This window comes from Rhynchophorus ferrugineus, unplaced genomic scaffold (genome assembly GCF_030347505.1).
Source record: "Rhynchophorus ferrugineus isolate W39M unplaced genomic scaffold, kcgeb_rfMv2 rfM4, whole genome shotgun sequence".
Lineage (NCBI taxonomy): Eukaryota > Metazoa > Arthropoda > Insecta > Coleoptera > Curculionidae > Rhynchophorus > Rhynchophorus ferrugineus.
In genome coordinates this window covers 11025407-11052923 of record NW_027472583.1, presented here as the reverse complement: position 1 = coordinate 11052923, position 27517 = coordinate 11025407, and the positions used below count along the sequence as shown (strand labels likewise).

The 27517-nt window shown below is 31.1% G+C and overlaps 1 protein-coding gene and 1 long non-coding RNA gene across 2 annotated transcripts in view; one reads left to right on the top strand and one right to left on the bottom strand.

Annotated features, from left to right (window-relative positions):
- LOC143196071 (nephrin) overlaps positions 1-27517 on the top strand; it is a 568267-nt gene that overhangs the window by 92967 nt on the left and 447783 nt on the right. The window lies entirely within an intron of this gene.
- On the bottom strand, positions 15502-17138 carry LOC143196074 (uncharacterized). Its single transcript, XR_013005658.1, has 3 exons — positions 16721-17138; positions 16556-16664; positions 15502-16461 (listed from the first exon to the last, which is right to left on the bottom strand). It is a non-coding gene; the product is annotated as an uncharacterized LOC143196074 (long non-coding RNA).

Sequence of the window (27517 nt, the reverse complement as noted above, 5' to 3'; positions counted from 1 at the left end):
TTTTCACTAGACAGTCTTAGGACTGCATTACTGTACTCAACTCGTTGATCAGGATCTCTCGGAAGAAATTTTTGGAATAAGTGAATTTTGTACGGGAACCTTTTCAAATCAGTTTACAAAATTCGCCTTAAACTGCATGCAGAAATATATAACTTGAAACCACGACTCCGAATAGCGGGACTTTTGCTTCACCTATTATATAGTACTGGTACAATGCACAAAACAGCCAACGCACGTGATCAAAATTTATGAAAAGCCATCTGAACAAGCGATGATTAGAAAGCAATATGTCTGGGTTTGTCAGAATTAATTACGCAGGTGGATGGCGTGAGACTTAATGACTATAAATATCTCTAGTAATAGTTTTATTCAGTTTTTAGTAGCTCGCAACATCTTCCGCGTACAATACTTTATGACTGTGAATTGTGTGATACTTCGATGTCGATGTTAATGGATCACTTAAACTATACCATCACTTTTTTCACTTAGTATTGTCGTACTAGATCTTTTTTCGCCCACTTTTCATCGCCAGCTACAGTACGCCCTCGAAAAAAACTTCTTTTTGTGCCTGAAAAGCAATGAAGTTGCGACTTCGAAGTAGGCCTAAATAGCATATTTAATCAATTGGTGTGTCAGCCATTTTTTCTCCTCTTGGATCTTTCTCATCGCATGAAAACATCTGATGACAGTTAATTTATCAACTGGTGAGCTCTCTGAAAGGTCTTGAGAGTTTAAATTGGCTTTTTTCCAATAAGTAAACATTAATAAGCATTGTCATTTTTTGGTGGTTTTCGTCGATGATATCAAATTCATAACTTTTAAATCATCGGAACCAGAATCGACAATTGAGAATAACGTATACTTTTTCAAATAAAACCGCACAAACAATGAATGTCGAAAACGCAATTTTCAGCTTTCCATACTAGGGTCCTTATACGTATGATCTAAAACATGCAAGAAACAATGCAGATGTAAACAGCTAATTCACGTCATTAACATTTATGTTGTGAGAAAGTCAAATTTGAATTTTTGTTTATTTTGATTCTGAAATAATATATTATGGAAAAAAAGCAACAGTTCTTCCGATACTGTAAAAAAGGACATAGTGAATCTTGTAAAAACTATCGAGGTATGAATCTGAATGATTTATCTGATGTTTGCTGATGATAGTGCTCTCTTCGCTGATAGAGTTCTTGAGGTTTTTTTTGAGGCCTAGTTTACAGACAAAAGACCAAATACCAAATCATTAACAAGGGACAGATTGCCTGCTATTTTACAAAGCTCTGCATAAAATTAATTTGGAAATAAATAAAATGTTTTTAAAAGGCTCACTAAAATTTGATTGATAGTTTCCGATACGTGCAGTAGCATTAATTCTGTATCGTGATGGTTTGTGTCGAATATGAATCAAGAAAATATCAAGGCAAAAATAATAAAGGCTCCACTCTGCACTGTTCACTTCGCAGAATAGATCAAAGTGCTTCAAAAGAAGCCATTAGAAGAACAAATTACATGCTCCTATGTTAATATAATACTAATAAAAATCATGTCAAATATACGTTAAAATAAACAGGAGCCAAAACACTGAAACAACATAAATAACTGAACATGAAACCAAACAAAAATGAGGAGACTGATTGAAAACTAGAGCTTATCTGGATTTCACATCAAGTTTGTTTGCAACACCTAAGATACCTGAAATATATTTTATAACTAATAATAATAATTTTAATATAATAAGTTGAAACTTAACGTAATATATATGTTAGCTGACCCCTCTTAGGTTTTGGGAAGCGAAATATACTTTTGTTTTTTTAATGAATCCATTAAACATTACTAGATACACCTAAGAAACCTGAAATATATTTTATAGTTAATACTTTTAATAAGAATAGTTTAAATACAAGTATATTTCATTATTGTGTTACTGCATAATCAGAAAGCAAAATGGATGCGTCCAATTTTGATTTTAGTTGTAAAGTAGAAGCGTGTAACATTTCTTGAAACGATACGGGCTTGATTTTTGTTAAAATATAATATTTTAATAACTTTTCCCTGTATCTTAAGTTTCGAGGTAATATATATGTTAGCCGGCCCCTTTTAGATTTTCGGAAGCGAAATATACTTTTGTTTTCTTAATGAATCCATTAAACATTACTAGGATTTCGTTTAGATTAATTTTCAAGCTCAGCGGTTTACCTTTAGGCAACCTAATCCTTATTACCTCCTCCGGGTATTTTGAGGGAAACACTCTTTCCTCTTCTCGGTTTAGTTTCAAAAACATTCTATTTGGATTTAATTTTGGAGATATAGTTTTAAATTGATATTCTTGTTTTATGTATTATTAAATTCTTAATAAAATATTTTAAAATATTCAAATAAAATAAAATGATTCTTGTCGCTAAGGTATAACTTGTATTTTCACTCACTTGTCACTCACTGTAGGTATAAAACTCTTTTCAAAAGACGTTTACTCGTATCAAAGCCCAGCATAGACGATAATTTTTTGATTGTAATATTTTAGTAATAGCTTGGTGGATTCAGACGAACTTTAACATTTACATTACCTTATATTCAATTTTTTAAATTTTAATAAACTTTTAGCGCCAATAAGAGTTTGACGATTGTTGTTGATTGATTGATTGACCAGTTTTGTTTGTTCATCAGTCAGTGTTGCTGCGGAATTGCATTGCTTACAAGATATTTAGATTTTCGAAATCAGCTTTTGATTGAGTTTGATGTCGGATGAAGATAACAATAAAAGAAAAGTTGTTCTGGAGACATAGTATATCATTGTACTAGAGGTGATTCTAAAGATTGTTAAGAATTTTCTGGAAATTTTAGTGGTATAAACTTCTGATCAATTTAATATTTTATTAGTAAATGTATTTCTTAACAGAGCACTAATCACCAAAGTAGAATTCGTTTAATTGAGACATTATTATCTTAATCGGCCTGATGTATTTATTGTCTTTGTAATATATATTTTAGGTGACAAATATGGATAAAAGATAACAACTATATGAATACATAAATGAAGCAGGAGTTAAAATGAAACTACTTACATAATTTGCATAGATGGAATACATAAGACAAATAGAAGGAATTATGAGTCATTAAGAGTATATTTGTAATTAGTGTTGAGAACTATCGACTGAAATCGACTATCGACTGTTTAGTTACTATTTTTAGTTCTACTGGTTTCATTCGACTGATTTTTTACGTTCTGGTCGTCGTAGCCGCGATGTTGACAAACATATGCCGAACTTATATATATGCCTTATATAGATTCTTTATATGTAATATATAGTTTTATGATTTTTCTGGTAATAACAATACATTGTATATTAATATAGCAGCATTTTGAAATGATATTTTTCAAAATTGTTAATGTAATAGGGTAAAATATTGTGAATTATAAATAGTAAAATAGTTTTGACTGTTTTTATGACAATAATAGGTAATATTTCGATTACTCTCTCGATTACGATTTTAAATTACTTTTTTCCTTTCCTCTTTTAAAGTTAGTACGTGAAGGAGAATTTATATCTCTGTCTCGTTTATACTACCATTGGAAAATATAAACACATATAAAATTAACTAGTAATTGTTATTTTCAATAGCTAGTTTTTTGGCTATCGACTGTTTCGACTGTTTTGCGACTATCGACTGCTTCGACTGTTTTCAGTCGATAGTTCCCAACGCTATTTGTGATCATCTGTTTTAACATACAAAGATGTATTACTTCATTTATTACTTCATACTAATGTTTATAACATAACAGTAATGTTAATGACGTTAACGTTAACAGTAATGAAAATATTTTTACTTATGATACTTTGTTATAATGTTCAGTGGCGTAGTAATGTACACTTACTAATACTTGTTAAATGAGTGTTAGTTCTTGAGATAGTTTGTATATATTTCAATGTGGTTTAATATACAAAAAATTATTGTTTTAATTATTTTTTATATCAAATACAATTCTGATGTTATATTGAATACCGTGAAAACAAGTTTTAGTAAAGTTTCGGCTAAAGGGCCATCACTAGTATTATATAAATATATCAAGAATAGTTCCGTGAATGGCGTCAAAGGAAAAAAACATCCTTCCGGCATATTTATGACACAAAGCGGACCAGAACATATAATGAAAACAAATACGACGAAGAAGAAAAAATAAAATCCTCCGCCTATTTATTTCTAAATTTTCTAAACTCGCCCGCTAGTACAAGAAGGTTCCACTTTCGCTCTTATAAATCCCATATTTTTCGCAGAAAAAACTTCCCGCGGCGTCTCTTATCCCCCATCTATCCATTTACCTTAATCCTGCTTTACACATACGCCGGTCTCGAACGCGAGACAATATCGCAACAGGATTTAACCGGGGATACTGCATCGACGGCCCGGGAAATTGAAAACAAACAAAAACGTTTCAAACTTTCCGAACGACTAAAAGTTCCTGTTTGCATTCATTTTTTCCCCGGCGCGACGGTTCCTCTCCCCGACCCGCTCTGCTCCTATAATGTTTTATTTATAAGCGGACCACCCTGCCGGGCTGCCGTTCCACGAACGATACAACGGGATGGGTATTTAGAACGGGAAAATTGAATTTAAATGCATAATTTCGTTCGGAGCCCAGGTCAGTTTTTTTCTCTCGCTCATCGGTTACGGTCAGGTATGGGATTTTAAGGGAGGGGGGGGGGGCTACGTGTCAGGAAAAGCCCCGGAATAAATTGAAACGATCGTTTCCCCACTTAATGGGAACGCTAGTGGTCGAAGGAGGACTGGCGGAGATTTTCTCTTTTATGGAAATTTTTCGGTGGAGTTTTTAAGTTTTCAAGATGAAGTTCATAAGGGAAATAGCTTCGGTTGGTATGTCGGTTGAAACATTTCCACTTTTTATGAAATTTCAATTTGCTGTAGCATCGAAGGAATTTTTTCAAGGGATATACTTTCAGTACAGCTATATTTGCATACCATTTCAAAGGATTTATAATTAAATTTGTTTTTCACAAACTTTTTAAGTAAATAAATTCAAACAAGACAATAACTTCTATTGCTTGTATACTTTCAATAGTTTATATTTATATAATTTTATTATAAGCCTCACTTACATGTAATTGTTTAGTAAAATAAGAGCTTTTGTTCGCCTGTTTCGTTGGCATAGTGGTCAAGGCGACAAGACGATCTTCCTACGAGTTTGCGGTACTGGCGATTTCGAATCCTCCTGGGACATGGATATGCTTTATGGCTGTGATTGTCCTAGTGAATTGTTATTAATTGTATATGTCTTTATAGGCCCAGTCGTGCCAGTAACCAGGCTGGGTAAGACTGGATGTCTTCTGGGATGGTCTCTAAGTGGGCCACTAGCCAGTCGATAGCCTTGATGCCGAGGGCTGTGGTTCGGAGTTTACGTTAAACTGTAGATCCAATCCAGATGAACTCTCGTTGGCAAAAAGGAGACTTTACAATATTTAAAAAAAATTAAAAATAATTTTTGTGTGCTTCAAATATTTGATAAGAATAAAAGGTTTCAATGAAAAAATGTATGTATTGTTTTAGCGATTGGAACTTCTTAACATTGTCACTGGACTAATGTTTCCGGAATTAACCTACCGTCTGACGAACGCCCAACGAGGAAATTGTTAACAAGATTCAGAAAAGTTTTACTTAAACAGCGAAGAATATAATAAAACTTGTACACCTATTCAAAGCTACGCTGGGACTATAATATTAATCTAAATTTTGTTTTGTGTAGGGATATAAATACAATCTAATTTTATTAAAATAATTTTATTTCAAAAAGTAGTGGTGACACGTTGGGACAAACATTTGTGAAGAAACGCACGATGTAATCTCTATGCATATACAGTTGTATATTGCGGATATTACTATGATCCCTAAACAAAATAAATCGATTGACGGTATAATACCTAAATAACCAATATCTCCATTAGCAATAAGATTCAAATTGTTCGAGAAATTTTTCTTAAAATGCCTCAAACTTCAAATGTTGAAGAATATCAACTCAACTTGAGTTTAGAAATATCTAGCATTGGGAAATATCGACTGAAAACCGTCGAAATAGCCGATAGTCGCAAAACAGTCGAAACAGTCGATAGTCAAAAAACTAGTGAATGAAAATATTAATTACTATTTTCAGTCAAATGCACGGTTCGACTGTTTTGTTCAATTCGTGATATCAAACGAAGATATACGATTCCTTTCTTATATAAATTCTCTTATATAAATTGATTTCTTGACTGACTGTGGGTATCTGAAGGTCTCGATGTAGATAATCAGTCCTATAGTATTTGGGTGCACCCACAATACCTCTCAGGACTTTGTTCTGAAAAATTTGTATTTTATTAATATTACTCTTTGCAGAACTTCCCCATAATTGAACTCCGTATGTCCGTATAGGTTTCAATATTTGCTTATATAATAGCAATTTATTATGTACTGATAATTGTGATATTCTTCCAATTAGCCAGTACATTTTCTTATATTTAAATTCCAGTTCTTTTCTTCTTTTCTTTATATGTTCCTTCCAGCGAAGTTTTGCATCGAGATTCATTCCGAGATATTTAGCGTTATTGCTATATGGATTGATAGTATTGTTTAATTTTATGTGTGCTTGTACGGTCTGTACAGATTTACATTCATTAATTCTTATTTTCTAAGCTTGTGTCCAATTATTGATATTGTCACTTACCTGTTGTAATTTTCGTGAGGCTTCTTCACTGTTGTCGCCAACAGCTATAATCGCAGTATCATCAGGAAATGTAGCCATCGTAATACTTTAAAGTATAGCTTAAGTGTAGAGTAGATAAAGCATTGGTCCTAGTACACTTCCTTGTGGTACACCTGCTTTAGATTCTTTTATTATAGTGTAAGCTTCTTCTTGTTTGACTCTAAACATTCTGGTTGTAATGTATGATTTTAATAGTTCTGTATGTTATTTTGGTAGCATTTTCTGTAGTTTATGAATAAGGCCTTCATGCCAAACCTTATCGAAAGCTTATGCTACATCTAAAAATATGGCTGAGAATACTTTTTTACTTTCGTAGACTTTTTCAATAACATCTGTTATTCTGTGGACCTGATCAATTGTTGAGTGCTTGTTAATAAACCCAAACTGGTGTGTTAGTATTAGGATTTTTCTCTCTCTGATTGGCTTTAATCTAAATTGAATGTTGATTAGTAGTACTAATTATTATCTTTTTTTTCAGGTAATTTATCCACAGGTTCTCCTTTTACTATTAAGAGCAGTAAGTATTTCGCGTGATTATTAATTCAGTTGTAGATAGTTAACAGTTTTTGATAAAATTTTTAAAATATGTTGCGCTATAATCTGATATGCAAAAATAAATATGATGCCTGTAATTGTAAAGACACTAGGCTATGAAAATAGAAGCGGGCGTTAAGTATTTCTCAGATTTGATTATGAGATGTTTTTGAAGTATTTAAGAAGATTTTTGAGAAGTTTGAAGAACATTAAATATACAATTATTCCAACTTTTTTAGAATAGCTAAACAAATGTATATCGAGATGTCTAGCAGTTTTCATTTTAAGTAAAATGTAACTAGAAATTTTCAGAAATAAAGAAACGGAAACCACAAAGCACACTGTAGTCAAAGGGCGTCCAGAAAAGTTTTACGGATAAATTCCTCCTATGATCATCGTAATGATGATATAATGTTAATGTCAATTTTTAATGTAAAAAGCAATTATTAGATTTTATATAATAAAGCAAAAAATGAGGAATATCTTCAGAATAATTATATTAGTTCAATTATCAATGAACCAATATAAAATCACTTTGAAGAAGAGGTTGAAATGTGGAAATGAATAGTATATACTCTAATAATAAAAATTCAATCATTAGTCTGATGTAAATGAAATGAGAAACAAACTATTTTAATGTGTTATTTTATTAAGCAGCTTAACAAACTTAATTTTTTTTATTATATGACATTACAATGTACACTAGTTATATATAGGGTCTTATATTTCTTATTAGAAGCTAAAACTAAAAGGCTTACCATACTAACCGTCCATGATCAATTTTCGCGGACTGACATATATTAAAAGCAATTGACCAATTGAAAGGGAAATATTATTCAACCGTCAGTTTATTTATATTAAATTGGACATCAATCAAACAGTTTGTTGAGATTTAACAAGTTTCAAAGGCATTTCAGCATTTTCGATATGGCCGTGAAACACTTTGATTTAGTTGGTAAAAGGAAGCAATGAAAAAACAGGAAAAGCGAGCTAAAATTAAATGGAAAATGAATTTTCCGGCGTATTTAAAACGAAAAATGATGATTTTTTGTATATAAAAGCTGCGGTAAATTGCTTATAACGTTACATAAAAAGTTCGTATTAAAATTAATTTTTTCCCCGAAAATTTTACAGCTCTCGTTGAAAGCCTATTTATATTTTCCGCAAGAATGGAACGATTTAGTATATTAAAAATAAATATGGTGACTGGAAGTGTCCACGATTATAATATGATAACACTTTAAAAACGGTACTATCTTTGGTAATACATATGAAACATTTTATTCTATTATTTTGATTATTTAAATGTTATTTTTATTAATATATTATTACCAGTTGTTGTGCATTAACATACAATTTTTTTCTGAAGTGACTTAAAACTTAGTAACTAGGTAATTTCAATTTTCTACCAAATAATAAATAAATTTTTGTGTATTTTGTGTATTCGAGTTATTTTCTTTTCTTTGTTATGTTCCTTTCCACAAAGTTTTGCGTGAAGATTTATCCCAAGGCATTTAGCATTGTTACTGTATGGGATATTATTATTATTATTATTTATAAATAAGTGCTAATTAATAAATAATTTTTCGTCCAACAACATCTTGCGTAAATATTTATCCTAAGATACTTACCATTGTTACTGTATAAGATAATATTATTATTAATAATTATTGGTATATGTACAATTTCGTTATGAATTCAAAATGCATTGATTTTCTCTCTTTAACTTTTATTCTCCATGTCCGTTTCTGGTCGTTTCTTCGCTATTGTATCCAATGATCGAATCTTTTGGGGTATAGTTGAAAGTTCTGTACATGGTAATGTTTGTGATTGTCCACAAGATAATACTACAAAATTCATCATACTAGCTATGCCAGTAATCCGGATGTGTAAGACCGAATGTCGTCTGAGATGTTCTCTAGTTGCTCACTCCTCAGTCGGCAGTCCTGGTAGTTGGTTAAAAAAATACTATTAAATAATGAAAAAAGGAATATTAAAAATATAACAAAAATAACGAAATAACTATATAAATTATCAAGTTTTGATAAACTTCTTTCTCTCTCCTTCATTAGTTTGGTGTAGATGATTCAATAATTTTAGCACAATTTTTCTAAGTATGATTACCATATTGTGTTCGAAATATATTTAAAAGCATTTACCAAATATTCGGTGATTTTCACCTAAGCTTTTTCTTGTCAACTTAACTATTTTTCTAAAATATGCATAGATTTTTTATTTACTTGAAAAAGTTTGCATATATTGATACGCGTTAAACGACAGACTAAAAAGGATTAATAACTTTTGGATAGTAATTAGATTAACTTTAGAAGGGACAGTGTATTCTGGAAGCAAGGTATTGCAGAAAAATGTAACTATATATGCAGAAAAAATATAGACAAAATAACCACTTAAAACTTGGAAAATATTTTCGTTGGATTTGGAGCTTCTTGAATATGTCATCTTAAAAGTAAGATTATCTTGAAAGTCATTTTTAATCTCTAGTACGCCTACAATATACCATATATTTCTGTAGCGTCACACAATGTCGGTAGATAGAAAATTTCAGTTCATAGTTAGAGTTCTGTTCATAATAAAATAGGAATAAGGTTACTTAAATTCTGTTGTAACGTATCTTAATTTTATTTTGAAAATTTTGATCTGTATTTACCTGTAAACAAAATATATAATTGTTTTTCAAATATTGTTTTTGGTCGTTATGTATATATAACATAAATATACTTGATTTATATTAATTAAAAACACCGTCTATGGAATTAAATAGATAATTTAGCATAAAAAAATTAACCAACAAAGGTAATTCTAAATTGAAAGTTTTAGATTAATTTGCATTTATATTGTTTCCAGATAAAAAGCAGAATAAGGTATTAGGTTATATAGAGGAGGCTAGACCGTTTGAAGTGGAGTAAAATATAAAACTTTGAAGAAAATATAAAAGTAATATATATATATATATATATATATATATATATATATAATTGTTTTATAAGTTTAATTAATTTTGTTAATTAAAAATATCTCAAATAATCAATAATTCTTGTAGCATTTGAAGTATGGGTGAATGAACTGAATACAAATTTCAGTAGAAAAGAATATAACTGATTAAACAATGTTTTTTTTGATCGAACATATTTTTTGGCAAAATGATAATACCGTTACTGCAAAAAATTCTAAGTTGAGTTTCAGGAAAACTTAATGCTGACTAAAAAGGCCGTTTTGTGTAATATTGTCTGTTTCTATGGATGTGCAACTCTACATTTAATGTATATTTATTGTATACGCTGATGTTTTCTATTTTCAGACAGAGTTACCTGAAAGGGAAGTAATAAATAATTTAGATATAATTAAAATATTGTAGCGTCACTGTATAGAAGTCAATTCTAAAACATATGTACTAGATTCGAATTAAATTCATTGCACCATATTGACATTTCGAGCGTGAATAAATGGGATATCAATGAGCTATAAATCAAACCAACGATCTATGACTAATTAATGTTATCGAATATTGATAGAAAAAATCTGCTGTGGGTGTATTTAAATTTTATGTGCATTTTCTGACAAGTTCAGTTTGGCGTTGGCTCTTTTTTGCAATTGCATTGTGCTTTTGATATTTGCCAGTAAATTGTTTTATTTTCTGTTGATTGATGGATTATTTTATGATTAACAACAACTGAAATCCGATTGAATAAAATTAATGTTTTTTAAAATATATTTATAAGGCAGTTATTAATTACAACTATTATTAAAATAAATCCTTGCTGACCTCATTTTCATCTTTGAATGGGAATGTTTAAAATCTTTTCGTTTGTCTAAAATATCCATATCATGCGTGAAAAATTAGTGAATCTGATGTGAATATAAAATATATCAATAAATTTTATGTTTGTGAGATATTTGACTGCTTGATTTTCTTCTGAAAGAATCTATATAATATAGACCTTTCTTTGATACAGCTTCTATATTAGATATATATTAGAGATTGTTCTGAGTATTGCATTAAATTGTGATGTTAATAACAAGAAAAAATGGACCGGAAAAAACGTGTCGGACCTTATCTAGTAGTCCATAATGACCACATAAAGGAGGGACATTGCCAGTCATAACGTCCAGTAGGACCACCCTGCAAAAATACGAATTAATCATTATAACCTTAAATAATACGTTTTAAAATAAATAAACATATTTTGTAATAACGAATGATTGTGTTCAACGTTTATCAACTATTAGGTGATATTGGCTCGGAGAATAGAGGTATGTTAAGGTAGGTTTAAGGTCTATTCTAAATAGAGATTAACTACAAACGACATAAATGAGCTTTTCAATTAGTTATTTGAAATCGATGTAGAATGTTCTATTTAATCTAAGTTATCTGATATGTAATTTTAGTTAGTGTAACAATATATGATATTTTTCGTATCTTTTAAAGTCCCCGCTTTACCAACTGATGTTTATCTAGACTGTACCTACTGCCGGTTAACTTAGATGTTCCAGAAAACATTCAATCTTACTCAGCCTGGTTACTGGTGTGACTGTTGTATTAGTTTATTTGTCGGATTTGAACTTTTGCCTTTTGGTAAGTCACAGTTATAAGCAATCATAAACATAATCATAAACCGGCCTTTCGCCTTAACCACTGAACCAAGCAAGACGGCAATATTTGTAATAATAGAATAATGGCGAGTTGGCTTTAGTGGTTCAGAATATATCATTAATTTTACTCACTCAGTATTTTTTTAAGGATATAAATTTTGTATCGGAACAGAATCCGAAAATTGAGAGAACCGAATGCAAAGTAGTAATCCTGATGCGACAAAAGTAGAAAACGGGCGCCCGTTATTCGGGAAATTTATTAGTTATTCAAATAAGTTGATTATGAACGTTGTAGAAGAAAGACCGGGTCTTTATACTCGGCAAATAAGTTTAAGTTTGAAACGGTTTTCGGAAAACTTGTTCGAGTTTTAGGGAAAAACCCTTTCCCAAACGGCTTAACAGCACAAAGGAGTCTACGTTGGCGGTCTCGAACTTCAAATTATTTATTCGCATTCAGCGTCCAACAAAAAATAAACTTTTATTAAGTTGTTATAATACATTTGGGAATATTCTGTAAAAACAAACTAGAAGCTAAAGGATATTCCGAACGCTCCTACAAAAACTTTGTTTTTTCAATATAAACTTATTCCAAATGTAAACGATGTTATAAAACACACATCAAAAATAAATTGCTTTTATTAAAGAATTTATGAAACTTATGAAACTTGTTCATCTTTAAATGATAGGCAGTAATATAAAGCAATATATTCGCTATATTATCATAATATTTTATGTGAGTTGTTTTTAAAGTTTCGGGCCTGTGACATCTAGTCCTTCTCATCGTCTCCATCGTCTGTTTTTACCAACTATGGTTTTTCTGTATTGGAGCTACTGTCTAATGTGGGCTCCAAACTATGGTCCTAGGATTTAGACCTACCGATTGGTGAGCGACCAACTTGGAGATCATCCGAGAAGGTATCTCACCGATCTTATCCAGCCTGGTTACTGACGTGACTAGGATCATTTTTATTGTCAATTTTGCACTAAATTTTGGAAAATCACAATTATGAACAATTACATACATAAAATTACGATCATGTCCCAGCAGGATTGGAACCTGACACTGTCGCAATGGTAGATTGTCTTGTTGTCTTGACTACTCCACCAGGTAAGAAAATTATGGTTAACATTAATATATGATTATAGATATTAGCTTGTCCTTTGTTCCTTAAGAAAATATGGTCAACCTACTGGTAGTGGTGAATTAGGTATTCATAGTGAACGTAAAGTAAACGCAGCGACAAAACCTGTCAAGCTGCAGTAGTAACTAATGGAAATATGGGAAGTAAATTTTGCATAGACTTCTATAGCGAATGGCACAACGACACAAAAAAAGATAAATTTAAGTATTGCGACAATACATTCAGTATTGAGACCTCCGCTGTGTATTGTTTGAGAAGTTACAGATCACGGGGTTCTTACTGGTGACGATAATGGATGACAAAATATATAAAAACGTTGGTGATAAAAGGGTAATTTAAGAGGTCAAACCCAATATAAAAAAAAACAAAAATATGAATGTTTCAATTAAGTATAATACTACTTCTAAAATATTGAAACTTAAACATGTTTATTAACTTCTGAACTCAAAAATCATCGTGAAACGCATTGTTTAGATTTAACTTTAAATGGGCAAGTGTCATTTTATATTTTATCTATCTGGTGAAATAACATTCTGTTTTGTAGTTGGTAAAGTATGTTAAAGGAGTAAAATTTTTATCATACAATCGCATTTTCACGCCTTTTAAGAAGTTTTCTTGATAGCGTTATTTTGATACAAAGGTAAGGGATCAAAATAAGTTATAGACTCCATGTATTTTTTTACATATCATGTCTTCAAATCAATGGCACACTTCAATCACACATGGCCCAATGTTTCTCCAACACCACCTCCTCCAGCATGCTCCAGCAGGATTCAAACTTGCGACTGCCGCTTAGACTCTCAGACTACGATCAGCCAGGAGCTTTAGAATTAACAAGAAGATCACTCAACACTGAAAGGAAATAACTGGTATTAAAATACAAAATGTGCATTGGTCATTTGGAAGAAAACCTAAATTATTCGTACACAAGTTGCTGTTGTACAAGCATATACTGGAATCTCTATGGGCCTATATACTTCTGTTCTGGTGATGATCTGCTACTACTTCGCAATAATGTCCTAAAAATGTTTGGGGATGGGATGCACTTAAATACTACCGGAACATTTACTTATACCAAGATCTTCGTATTCCAACTCATAGATGAAACTAAGAGATTGGTAAATTTTTTTAAAGATTGATAAATGGTAAAGAAAAGTGCTACTTTATTAACTATAATAGTTACTATATATGAAGTTTTATTTCCTAAAAGATTAAGTAAGCGCCAGTGAGTTTTCCTAGATAAGTAGCTACTTTTAATGTTGTTGTAATAACAAAATGTAAGTTGGCAACGACTAGAAATAACGTATTATTATATTTTAAAACATAATGACTATTTAGATATCAATACAATGTTTAAGCAATTTGTAGAAGTATTTATCTAAAATTAGGAGCACATGATGGATCATCTAGCAAATCGAGGTTATAAATGTTTTCTTGTAATTAATTAAGCAAATAAAAACATTTTCATATATTGTTTATTGATTTTTGAGTCGGCATTATTATATCATGCATACTAGAAATTAAAATTCAATTACAGAATTTTAATATTAGTATATTAGTAGAAACTAGTATCAGATAGTAGTCTAAATTCTAATTTATTCCATTTCAAAACAAAGATTGAGATAAGGTAACCTAACCTAATTTATAATAGTTTAAAATTTTGTTCAGTTTTTTCAAAATTCTTTCAAAGATTAAAAAAAAATCCAATAATACATGGGGAACAAACCTTAATTTAGTTAAGCATTTAAATTATAAATTTATGAGTTAACATTAAAAACCTAATGCCCTTGCGCAAAGTCTAACATTTAAAATAACAAAACGCGCTCACTTCCACTAATTACTGCTATAAATCATTCATGGTCCGGCTTGTAATACGTATTAGCATACATAGAAAGGCACGGATGGATTTTCAATACAGCTCCACTCGTATAACATACTATCAGTTTGTGATCGTAAGCACTAATGTTGTATAATTTTTTCTTATACTTATCTATTGTTTTCCCAATTTAGTATTATTTTGAATGAATGCAAAAATACTTTTCAGTGTTATTTTTCGACAATATGGGTACATGAAATATTTTTAAAGGAAAGCCCTTTTTATTAATTAATTGATAATTAAGTTTCAATTAATAGTTAATCAATAATATGATTTAATTAATTACTTAATTATACTTACGAGGGTCACTATTTATATTTCGGGAATTGGCAACACTCTTGTCATGTGAGTTCATCGGATGGTTCCATCCAGGGGTGTGCAACTGCAATGGTAAGTAGTGGGGCAAAGTTTCGCTTAGTCCAATCATTGGCGGCGCTGATAACGCGAATTTGATTGGTTAGTTTAAAATAGTTATGTAGAAACCTGTAAGGAAAATACTTTGCTTTGATTGGTCTGCCATTTCCCCTGATTATTTTGTGACGTCACATTTATTGGGCAATAGTATTTAAATAAAAATCAAATTTAAATTTTAAAATTAATTTATTAAAATAAAATCCTATACAAATATACATAAGTGTAAATAATATAAATATATATAAACAAAAAGCAAAAAAAAAACAATTATGAACTCTATTCTAGGCAATATTAAAATATCTATAATTCTTCTATAAGGCCTTCCCATATATGTTTAGTGCCATTAATTTTATGGGATCTATTAGAGTTCTAACTTATCTTGATATATTGAAGGTAAACTTTAAATCCTTTCCTGTTGATATTACATTAACTTCATTAAACCAAAAATACAATCAAACCTCAGAATAACTTAAAATTTTGTCTTGAAAATCATTATGGATTGGACAGTCGAAACACTAAAAATTTATGTGTTTTTTAAAAATATTTAGATTTTAGAGTATTTAATCTGTGGAACTACTTAATATAAAATATAGACAAATATTGCATGTTGTCTCTTTTTCAGAAGTTTTGTTAAATAGTCTGAAATAAGACTAAAATACAATATTAGACTTTTGTTTTCCTCAGAGCAAAATTCTCTGGAACTGAAAATATAGATTCAACTGGTGATTTAACAACCTCAAGTGGTACTAGATCTCCCGTTAAAAAAGAATATAAGTTATCTAACATGTTCATCTTCTTCACAATTTTCTCCGGGAGAATGATGTGAAAAAATTGAAATGATGAGCCCTTTTAAAAATTTCTCGAACATACTAGGGGAAGGATGCTGTTTCTACCTCTATGACCTCTAATAGATCCAACAAAAATCTTTAAGCAATCTTGGTTAAGATTTGTTAAACAAATTAGTTATTTGTAAATTTAGACAAAATAGATTTCTTTAAGTAAATAAATCCCCTAAAAGTAGCAATTAAATTTTTAATTGATGGCACCATAACAAATATTTTCTTAACAAGGCAATCAAATTTAAATATATAATTCCTCTACTATAAAATGATTGAACACTGATTGTTCTAAAACGTTAAAGTATTGCAAATATTTTAAGGATATTTTATAATTAAAAGTAGTATTTATTACTACTAATTATCCAGTTATATTAATTATTACCTTCTTGTAAGACTTCTTTATGTAGAGACATCACACTGACAACATACGCACAACTTGGTAGATTGATTGAATTTTATTACTACTAACATCTTCATAAGTTTTTGAATTTCTGTAAACAAACAATATATAAACAGACATGTAGTAGATAGATAATTTTATATGTACCTGATAAAACCAATGATGGATATGCATTTACCCAAATACCTGTTCGTGAAGGAAGGATAATTCTAAATTTTTCACTAATATGTCCATAACAAACACCATGACGTTGATATATTTGCATTGTGGTTTATCCAGGTAACTTACTACTATTTACGTGATCAACCCATTTTTGGAAAGGAGCGAGATCATTCTTTGGGAAACGATGTCTAATTTCCGTAGTAGAATTTTACCCCGGTACACTACATCTTTTACTACACTGACGTATTGTCATCAATTTTTATATTATTACCCCATAATAATTAATGTAAAACAGAAAATATGCACAACGTAAAACGAAAATTTCGTGATCTAAACAAAAACCATAACCTACAAACAACAAACATAAAAATGGACGCCCATAGAAAATGCTGATTTCACACAATTTGATCGACCAATGACATTTCATGTTAGTGGCGGCACCTGGAATTTAAACTGCCAATCACAATTTGCGATCGCAGCGCTACAGTTGATTGAACTAAACAAAACATTTCCCCAAGGTCGCCTATACCGTGAAATTTCTATTTTTTCTATGGTTCCATCAAAAAGATTGACATTTTTGACGATATACACGGACGCTATTTGTTTATTTTATATTTAGTTGAAAGTCTCGTCTCGGCAAAAAATGGAACTGAATCGTGAACATTTTCGGGCGATGCACCAAATAATAAACTGTGTTTTGAACTCTTTATGGACTACATTTCCTTATTTTAAACTTAACCTAACTTTTCACAAATGTCAAACACTACAACCAATCACGCCGAGGTCACGACATCCGAACTATCTTACCCATCGAAGAAAGAAATATTGCCCATCGACGTGTAAATCATATATAATAAATGCGTCTTTACATATAAAGACGCAACATTAACTTTAGATTTGTGCACTTCTGCCTCATGTAAACTTTAACCATGGAAAATATCCTTCAAAAGGAGAGCAAAGTTTTGGTTTGCCGTTAATACATGTATTTCCTAAAAATCAACATTTTCACAGAAATTCTGGGAAAATAAAGTAAAATTAATTAATTTCGGGCCTTATTTCCCAGGAAGGAAATCATAATTTTGTGGAGAAATTCGACAAAAAAATCAGTAATTTCCCTACGCATTTCTGAAGCGTCATTTTCGTCCGTTTTATTTTCACGTATATTTTGTAATAATCGATAGAAGTAAAAGAAGATTAAAAAATTACACCTTTCGATTTGCTTTAGTTATTTACAAATTAAAACAAAATAAGACCTTTTTGACTATGGAATGATTATCATAATTTAAGTCAATATAACGCAAATGTCTCCAAGAAGGATATTATCATTTTCATTTTACTTTTTCATGACTCCAAGAAGGCCCTTTTTAAATAATTTAAAAGTATAGGTACACGCTAGCGGCTTTAACATTCATATTATTTATTCACATTCGAGCACCACCGCCATAAAATTTTGCTGAAGAATTTTGTTCGTAAATTTATATTTAATTTATTATTAAACTTTAGCAGGAAGAAAAACGTATTACAAACAATAAGGACGAGTAGCATTTTATTGCAATTTATAGAGTCTGTTGTGGCACGATAAAAATGTAAAATGTATCTCATGTAAGAAATATTTGTTGTGTTGCGTGGTAAACGATTCATTATACATGTCTAATGTTTTAGATGCATTTGGAGGAGGATCTAGATATTTTATAAGCATCAGAAGAAATTCTAATGACTTACGGTCGCTGCGTGATTGTTAAACTATTGACCCACTAAAGGTAATACACAATAGAAGCAGAAATGCCATTAAGCAAAATAGTGATGGTATTCTCATAGAAATCCTGTGATAATCTCCGTCTTGCATCTTTCCCATAGTATACGATTAACCGAAAAGTGTTGATACATGTACTGCAAATATGTCTGAAGGTTTTTGGAGAACTTGAGTTGTGTTTTTGTCCAATCAGTCTTGCAGCTTGTCTTGTTCTTAGTTTTGGGATCCAATGCGTTGTTACTATAAATGCATTAGAACTCATCAAGAGTATAATTCAAACAGTTTTCTTGAAAGAGTGGTATTGCCTTCTAATAAATTTCATTTTGCACTTAATTAAATATGCAGGATAAAGATAAGGTGCGAATCTGATCAGATTAAGGGACATATCTACGATTAAAAGTATCAGAGGGAATTTTAATTGTTTACTGTTGCCGGGTGACCGTTAAACCGTTAACACTCTAAGGGTAATAAAATTAGAAGCAAAAATGGCAAAAGAGTGATGATATTTTCATCGAATTCTTGTGGTACTAGATTATATATAAACAGAAATAAGATCAAGCTGAAGAGTGATGACTTTTCATTGAATTCCTATGGTAATAAACAGTTATTTTATCAACTGCAATACTGTCTAATATTTATTGGGTTACGGTCCAATGAGTCTTGTAGTTCATTGTCTATGAACATTACTTTTCCACTTACAATTTAAAGAGTCTGTTCTTTTGTTAACAACCCTGCAGGTTGTTCTTTACCACTGACATCAAAATCACTTATCGTTGAAACCAAAGTGCAGCAGATTTTTTCAAATCAAACAACTTGATAACGAAAATCTAATTTTGAGCTGTCCAGTAACTCGGCTAAATGGAAAGTTAAACGAAATTTATTTAGAGAAATGTCAAAACCGTCGAATTTGGCAGTTCGGTTCAGTTGTTAAATAGCAGTGTACATTGAAGCTTTGCATTTGAACTAATAGATATCGATTATATAACATGCAAATAACGAATTTAAGAAAGTACCAGCAATGGATAATACTCTTCATTTTTGATTATTTGAATATAATCAATTCTCATATATCGAAGCAAACAAAGAGAAACTATTGAGTGGTACACCTAATATAAAGAGTTCCTAGCATGTTTTTTAAAACTATTTAATAAATTAGTTAATAACGTATTTATTGCATTATTCGATGGGTATTCAAACAATTTTGATCTAATTATTTACATATTCCTTTAATACTAAAATGGAAATTATTATTAATATTTATTATTAGTTAATAAAAAATGTAATATTAAAATATAATGGTCCCTATTCAGCATTGTTAATATATTTATGGATACGAGAGTCAATACGCAAGTTTATAATTATTGAGCAGAGTAGTTTTTGTGGAGTTTTTATTTCAACTATAAAGAGCCTCGAAATATAATTAGCTTTATGTCGTTTCAAGGCCATACCTTATACTATTATATACAATATATATTTCAAGGTCATTATATATATGTATATATATATATATATATATATATATATATATATATATATATTTATTCATCAAAGTATAATTAACTTTGAATTAAAAATGAATTAACATATTTGGCTTGTGAAGAAAAAAGCAACTGCAAAGTTAGCGTTTTAGTTATACTAAAAATATAAATAAATGTACAATAAATAATAGTCAATTTTTAATGAATATCCAATTTAATTTAGCAATCAATGAGTCGCAGCCTCAATTACTAAACGGTGCGCAACGATATTGAAACTGTAACCTAAATTTTGTTTTCATTGGATTTTGAAAATTTAGTTAGTTACCTACAAGAAAATATAGCTAAAATATGGCTGATTGGCTGACGAATATATTGTCTGATATTAAAACGAATTTACAATTTGCAATACGCAATATGGCATATATCTTGATAACGTGGGTTCACTCCTACCTTGGATAGGCTATAAAACACTCTTATGTCTAAAAATAGATCAAAGAAACTGTAGCGGTTAGACTAAAACGTATAGTAAAGTATGGATGACGCCCTACCTTAGCGGTAAATGTGATAGAATGTATAGGAGCAGAAAAATAGTACCATTAAGAGGGCATCTCATACATTATTAAAATTAAGATATCCATTCATCCATTTTAAAACACCGTGCTTTGCCGCTTGTTTATTATTCAAGAAGTTCGAGACCTTTCGCAAAAGAACTTTTACGGGTCTCATTTAATTTTGTGTAAACAATTGCCGAGACAAAGGAAAGCTAGTCGTAATTTTCTTCTTTTCACTTTTTTCCGAAGATAAACAGAAAATATCAAGAGTTGCAGGACGAGAATTGATCAGATGGAAATTGGCTCGTTAGGGTTGTCGTAATAGTTCGCAGCTCGAAGCTAGAAATATTAGAAAGAAGTGTATTTTGTACAATTATGGTAAACAGCAGATCCTCATTAAAATATTAAAGCAGTAATTACGAAACGGGGATAATGCTGATATCCATTCAGGTAGTTTTGGGTATCTCGCTTAGCTAGGTGATTAAAATAGTTTTTGCAAAGAATACGTTTGAAGTAATTTCGAGAATATTTAGTTTAGAATTTTAGTTAGAAATTACTGGTATTTCCTGAGGAAATGATTAAAATATTTTTGCACACAAATCGACTATGTTAAAACAATTATCATAACATTATAAGCTATTTTGAATTAATTACGATCCATGTCATAATTTGTACATTTTAAATCTCTGAAATTATACTTATGAAAGTAAGGTATACTATTCTATGACCTGACAATGAAAGATTGCGATTTTCAGTTATATTCTTAATCATTTTCCTAGATTTCAGCAGGTATAATTTATTTCAGCGTTTCTCTAACATTACTATTCCTTCCTCAAAGTAAGAATCTGGAAGGCTATCATAATATATATTCGTCACTTCATTGGATGTCAAATGCTTCCCAAATTTTCCTAAACTCTTGGAAGTTTGGGTGTTCAGGTGTTCAAATCAGGAGTATAGTGTGGATGGCCGAGAAAGTTTCATCCCAATTCCAACAGTTTATCCATCGTTAAAGTTCTCTTCCAAGCCGGTGTGGTGTTATGATAAAAGATGAATTTTTCTTCCATTAATTGTTTGTGGTTGTTCTGAATTCTTCAAGATAATCAATTAATATCAGGATGTAATACCATCTGTGTAACAGCCCTAGAACTTTTCACTTACCTTAGTTCGCTATAGTGCGTAGCATGTAATATTACTATCTGAATTAAGGATTTGGCAAATGATGGTAAATCTAAGATGTGAGTTAAAATTGCAGTTTTTGTATAAAAGAAGTAATCATCAAAAATACTTTAAACAATGATGAAAGATTTGCAACCTAAAACAAAGGTTTCATAATAAACAATTATTTTTATCTGTACTAGCGTAGAAAAAAAAACGTCCCCATAATTATTTATGATTTTATAAAGTGATGGGCATATAATTAAATCTGATCTTCTAGAGATCTTAGTCTACAATAACTATATCAGATAATAAACCTGATATCAGTACACTAGTATAGTTTGAGATCAGACTCTGTTCCTTCATATTTAACAATTAAACAAGTTTTTAAGAACAGTTATAGGCTAATATTTTATATATATGCGCATATTTGCTTGTATTAGTAGTATATAGGTTCATATTAGTGTTAAAATATATTTTGTTTATATTTGAAGCCTTATTGTTGAAAATCGGTTCCATGTATTTTATTCAAAGTATTGTCTATAGCTAGTTCTCCATATTTTAAGCAATTCGGATTACAATATCTAAACGAAGAATGGATTAATTAGTTGCTATCATCGTAAAAACTGAAACGTTGCTCAGACAGATTGTGTCTTTGCTCATATTCCGACAGTTTGTCGCACTGTTCTTGGCTCAAACGCATTAATTGTAGTCGAGATACATCCCCGTTGATGTTTTGATGTCGTCTCTACTTTTATTACTTCATAGATCTATTTTTCATAACCAGTAATGATACTATGCAAAGACCTTTCCGATTTTGCGATCTCTTAGCTTCAGTTCATACTGCCCAAAATATCAAAGTTTTTAGATTATTCTTATATTCTTCAAGCGATATTATAAGCGGAAGTTATTTCCTGTTTTACTTCCAATAGTTTTGCATATTCTTCCTGCGTTTTACACGGATCATCATCACGGATCGCTTGTCCAGAACCCTTATTATCTTCGGTGTCAAAATAAATATATTTAAAACATCATAACTAGTATTCACAAGTTGAAATCGATAGAGCATGGATATCACAAGCTGCATAGAATATTAGATGACCTTCATTGACCTATTTCTTCAATTTTAAGTAAAAAAGTAAAATTTCCCGCAAATGCGATTTACTCGATCCAAATTCGAATATTTTCAACATTCTGAAAGCAATTTTCACTCACGCTTCAACGAAATGACACATACTGAAAAGTGAAGCATGCCAATGTTGTTTCAATATGAAGTTGGTTTAACATGTATCCGAAGCGATTAAATAAACAGCAACAACATCTGTTGTAAATCTTTTAAAATTAATTTATAGGGAAATAGTGGGCGTTTGTGTGCCTCTCTGTCAAAAGCCTGCCAAATGTTACAGTTGTATATTCGAGGAAGTTTATAATACGCCCTAAAAATATTAATGCAATTAACATATAGTGTTAAAATTAGAGAACTGCTAATGAATTGTTATAAAAAAATGCAAATAAGATCCGTTAATTGTGATTGTTTATTTGAATTTTTAATTGGATATGTATTAAAGGAATTTAAGATAAGCAGCATAAGTTAATCTACTATATATATTTATGTATTATTTAATAGTTCCGCATGATTTTACGTAGAACATACAGTTTCAATATTCAATTAAGTTTACACATTAAGTTTAGCAAACAGTAACAGTGTCGGTATTAAACAAACATATAAAGTTTCAGCGCATCCAAGAAAATTCCGAATATTCTCCGTCCGAGAATTTCCTCTCTCGCCAATTACTTTTCCGTTAGTGGAAACTGAGAACGGCTGTCTGTTAAAAGGCAAACGAAAAACTGGAATATTTTCGTTGCCGGCTTCAAGTGAAAGGACAATGGGGGCAACTAGGAGTGGAATACGAATTTTTCGAATATTTCCACGGGTCTAAAGACAAGGTCAAACGCGGGGGCCGGTTTTCCGGTACGTCGAAAGAAAACAGGAAAAATGTTTAAATCCGGGAATATTTTAGCTTCAAGTGAAACAGCGGTAAAACTGACGGAAAAGGTACGGGCGAAAAGGTCAAAAATAAATATGGCAGTGATGATATGAAGTTATTTTGATCCGCGGGGCCTTTCGTGTGGAAATTTAAATAATGTGATGAGGAAAATATTGATATTTTGCTTTATTTCTCGCTTGAAAGGAAGGAAAGTGGGAGGATCAGGAGTCGATCGGAAACATTCGTATTCAATATTACGTAAATGTTCTACGAAAATAATTCAGATTTATAAAATACTAGAGACCCGCCCCGGCTTCGCACGGGTGCAATGCTGATACTAAATTAAATACACTACAGAAAAAATATGAACGTTGTATATAAAAACATAGCGACCCGCTCCGACTTTGCACGGGCATAAAATATATATGCCTATGTCACTCAATGAAAACATGATTAAAATCGATCCAGTATTTTTGGTTCATTCATTACTGCCCTTGGCCTGCACGCATTAAATTTGGAGTAAAATAATTCCTCTTCCCCTATACTTACTATGAAGATTTCCTGCTATCTTTGGAATATCTAAATTCATACAATTTTTGTTACATTACACATTTTTAAACGCAAATTTTAAATTTGTAATATCTCCGAAAATATTTGTTTAATTTACATGCTGTAAGGAACCATATTGATCTATATTAATTGCACACTGTATTTAAGGTACTTAATTCGATAAGGATTAATGCCGTATTGCTTAAAATAGCTTCGTAAATAAGCCATTTTCTCACGTAAAAAGTAAACAATAAAAATGGTTAATGTGGGTTATCCCTAAAAGATAAACATATACCATCGCGGACTTTTTTGTAGACCTTTTTATGGTGTACAATACTGTAGTACATTAATTTGATCTAACTCGTAGGGTTAGGCAGCGTTTTTGCTAATTGCTAAATAAGCCTAAAAAAATAGGTTAATTTACGACATCACGTTAGAAACCTCTAAAATTAGCAATGTTGCCTTAGTATATTATGCATGTATTATACATATAAACCTTCCTCTTGAATCACTCTATCTATTGAAAAAAACCGCATCAAAATCCGTTGCGTAGTTTTAAAGATTTAAGCGCACATAGGGATATAGGGACAGAAAAGGCGACTTTGTTTTATACTATGTAGTGATTCAGCAGGCAACAAGAAGATTTAACGGTGCATTGAAAGTTGTAAAAAATGAATAAAATTAGCTCACTGTTATCACACCTAAAGGTATACAGCTGTAATTTAAAATATCTGCGAAACTTGTATAATTGTCTATGTATCAAAATTTGTAAAAATAATTCTATATTATTTAACCGAAGATTATTATTTTTAAAATTTATGTATTTGCAGTTCAGAATTAATATTTAAAAAATATATCCCAGATTTAACATTTACGAAAGCTTTAATTTAGAAGTACTTATATATGAACATTTGCAAAATAATCATCAGTATTAATCGACTGATGATTATTTAATGTTGGATTGGAATTAGTAATAAGCTGCAAAATGTAAATACTAATAGCTCACAGTTATATTTAACTATTGTGTTGAGTAGTTTATTATGAATAAATATACGCCACAAGAACGAGCAGAAATAGTGACAATATTAATTGAAAATAATCATTCCAATGCTGCCACTCAGCAGGAATTGGCTCAAAGATATCCTAGTCGTCTACTAACCCACAATTTATCGTTTACATGCGAATTTTTAACAGTACATAGGCAGGCCTCGTCCTGGGAAGACAACGGACGTCTCGTAAAGTTGAAAATGTGGCTCTGGTGCGCTATAGTGTTGAGATAGAGTCTCCAGAAACATCAATACGAAGACGTGGTTCCCAGTTACACAATTCTGCATGCAGTTTAAGGCAAATTTTGAGAAGTGATTTAAAAATAGTATATTTTCGTACAAGATTTAATTTGTTTAAGAAATTCTACCGAGATATCCTGATCAACGAGCTGAGTACAGTAATGCAATCCCAAGACTGTCGGGTGAAATTGAAGATTTTTTGTCTAAATTGATAATGAACGATGAAGCCCATTTTCTTCTCAGTGGCCACGTTATTAAACAGAACAGTCCGTTTTGAGCAACACAGAATCCTCAATTAGTCCATGAAACATCATTACATCCACTAAAACATATCTGTGGTGTGGTATTCATGTTGGAAACATCATTGATCCTTATTTTTTTGGGAGTGACCAAGGTGTTGCAGTTACTGTTACTGCTGGATAATACTAAGACATAATTCGAAATCTTCTTGTGCCTAAAATGGAAGAGCAAAGACTAGAGGACATGTAGTTTCAGCAAGATGGGGCTACAGCACACACAGCTCGTACAACAATTCAATTATTGAATGACGTTTTTCCACTAAGACTAACTTGTCTCCGGACCTAAGAGCACCAGACTTTTTCATATGGGGTTTTTTGAAATCAAAAGTTTATTTGTATAAACCCCAAACGTTTCAACATAGTCATATTAGCCGATATTATTTTTCAGTCATAACGACAAAAGAATTTTAAAACCAAGTAAACTTTTTATGAAAACCACTTACTTAAACTTACTTAACTTTTCTAAACTTAACTTTCTAAACAAAGTTATAGGGAATCAAAATGGTTCACTTTATATAATCTATAAACTATATATCAAAATTTGTAAAAATTTTCTTCAAAATTAACTGACTGAATATTATTTATTGTTATATTGAAGTTGGTAATTAGTAATACAATTAAGTAATCGGATATTTTATTTTATTTCATTCAATTTCTATAATTTTTCCATATTTATGGTAACAAGGCGATCCAACCATCGACACATTTTCGCCCTTCTTCGGGATTTCGACCTGGAAAAATGATAATCAAAAGGCGTTATTCCTGGTAAGTATTATGGAATGTGCAATGAAAGCGGAATTTAATATTCAAGCTGCATTAGTGTTTCCGTCAGGTTTCGCAACATGTGGCCGATAACTCTCGTGCAAGAGGATGGCCTTGCGTCTTTTGCATCGTCATTGCTTTTTTTTGTTACTCAATCTGTTCAGCTGACGTTAATTTACGTCCGCATAAACAGTTTCATTTCTTTTTGGCAGTCTGTAATACACTACAAGAATGGATGTCCAACTTCGGCGTCGATGTGATGACTTTTTGCATTGCGGATTATTGCAGTAGATTAATTTTTCCTCGCCAGTACCAATACGCCCTAGAAAACTCTTCAACTTGTATTAACAATTCATGTATTTTTACTATCTTTTTCACTGACATGTGACATGGTGCATTGTCTTAGTGAAGCAGCCGTTTTTTTCTTAAAATGCAGCCGTTTATCGGCGATTTCCTCCTTCAAACGGTCTAATAATGCTATATAATAGTCGATATTGATTGCCCTTCTTTTTGCAAGGTAGTCAATGATAATTATTCTACGCGCATCTCAAAATACTGACGCCATTACCTCGCCAGCCGATTCTTGCGTTTTCTCATGCTTTGGAGCGGGTTCATCATGTGCAGTCCACTCGGATGACTGTCAATTGAACTTCGGAGTGATGGAGCTATGTTTCATCCATTGTCACATATCAACGCAAAAAATCGCGTTTATTATGCTTGATAATTTTCAAACATTGGCCCGAATTGTCACCTCGTTGTTGTTTTTGGTTAAAAGTGAGCTCGCGCGGCACCCACTTTGCACAGAGCTTTCTCATACCCAAATATTCGTGAATGATAACATATGATGTACACGTTCAGTTGATATCTTTAGAGTGTCTGCTATTTCATTCAATTTCAATTGACAGTCATTCAAAACAATTTTGTGGATTTTTTTAATGTTTTCGTCGGTAACAAACTCTTC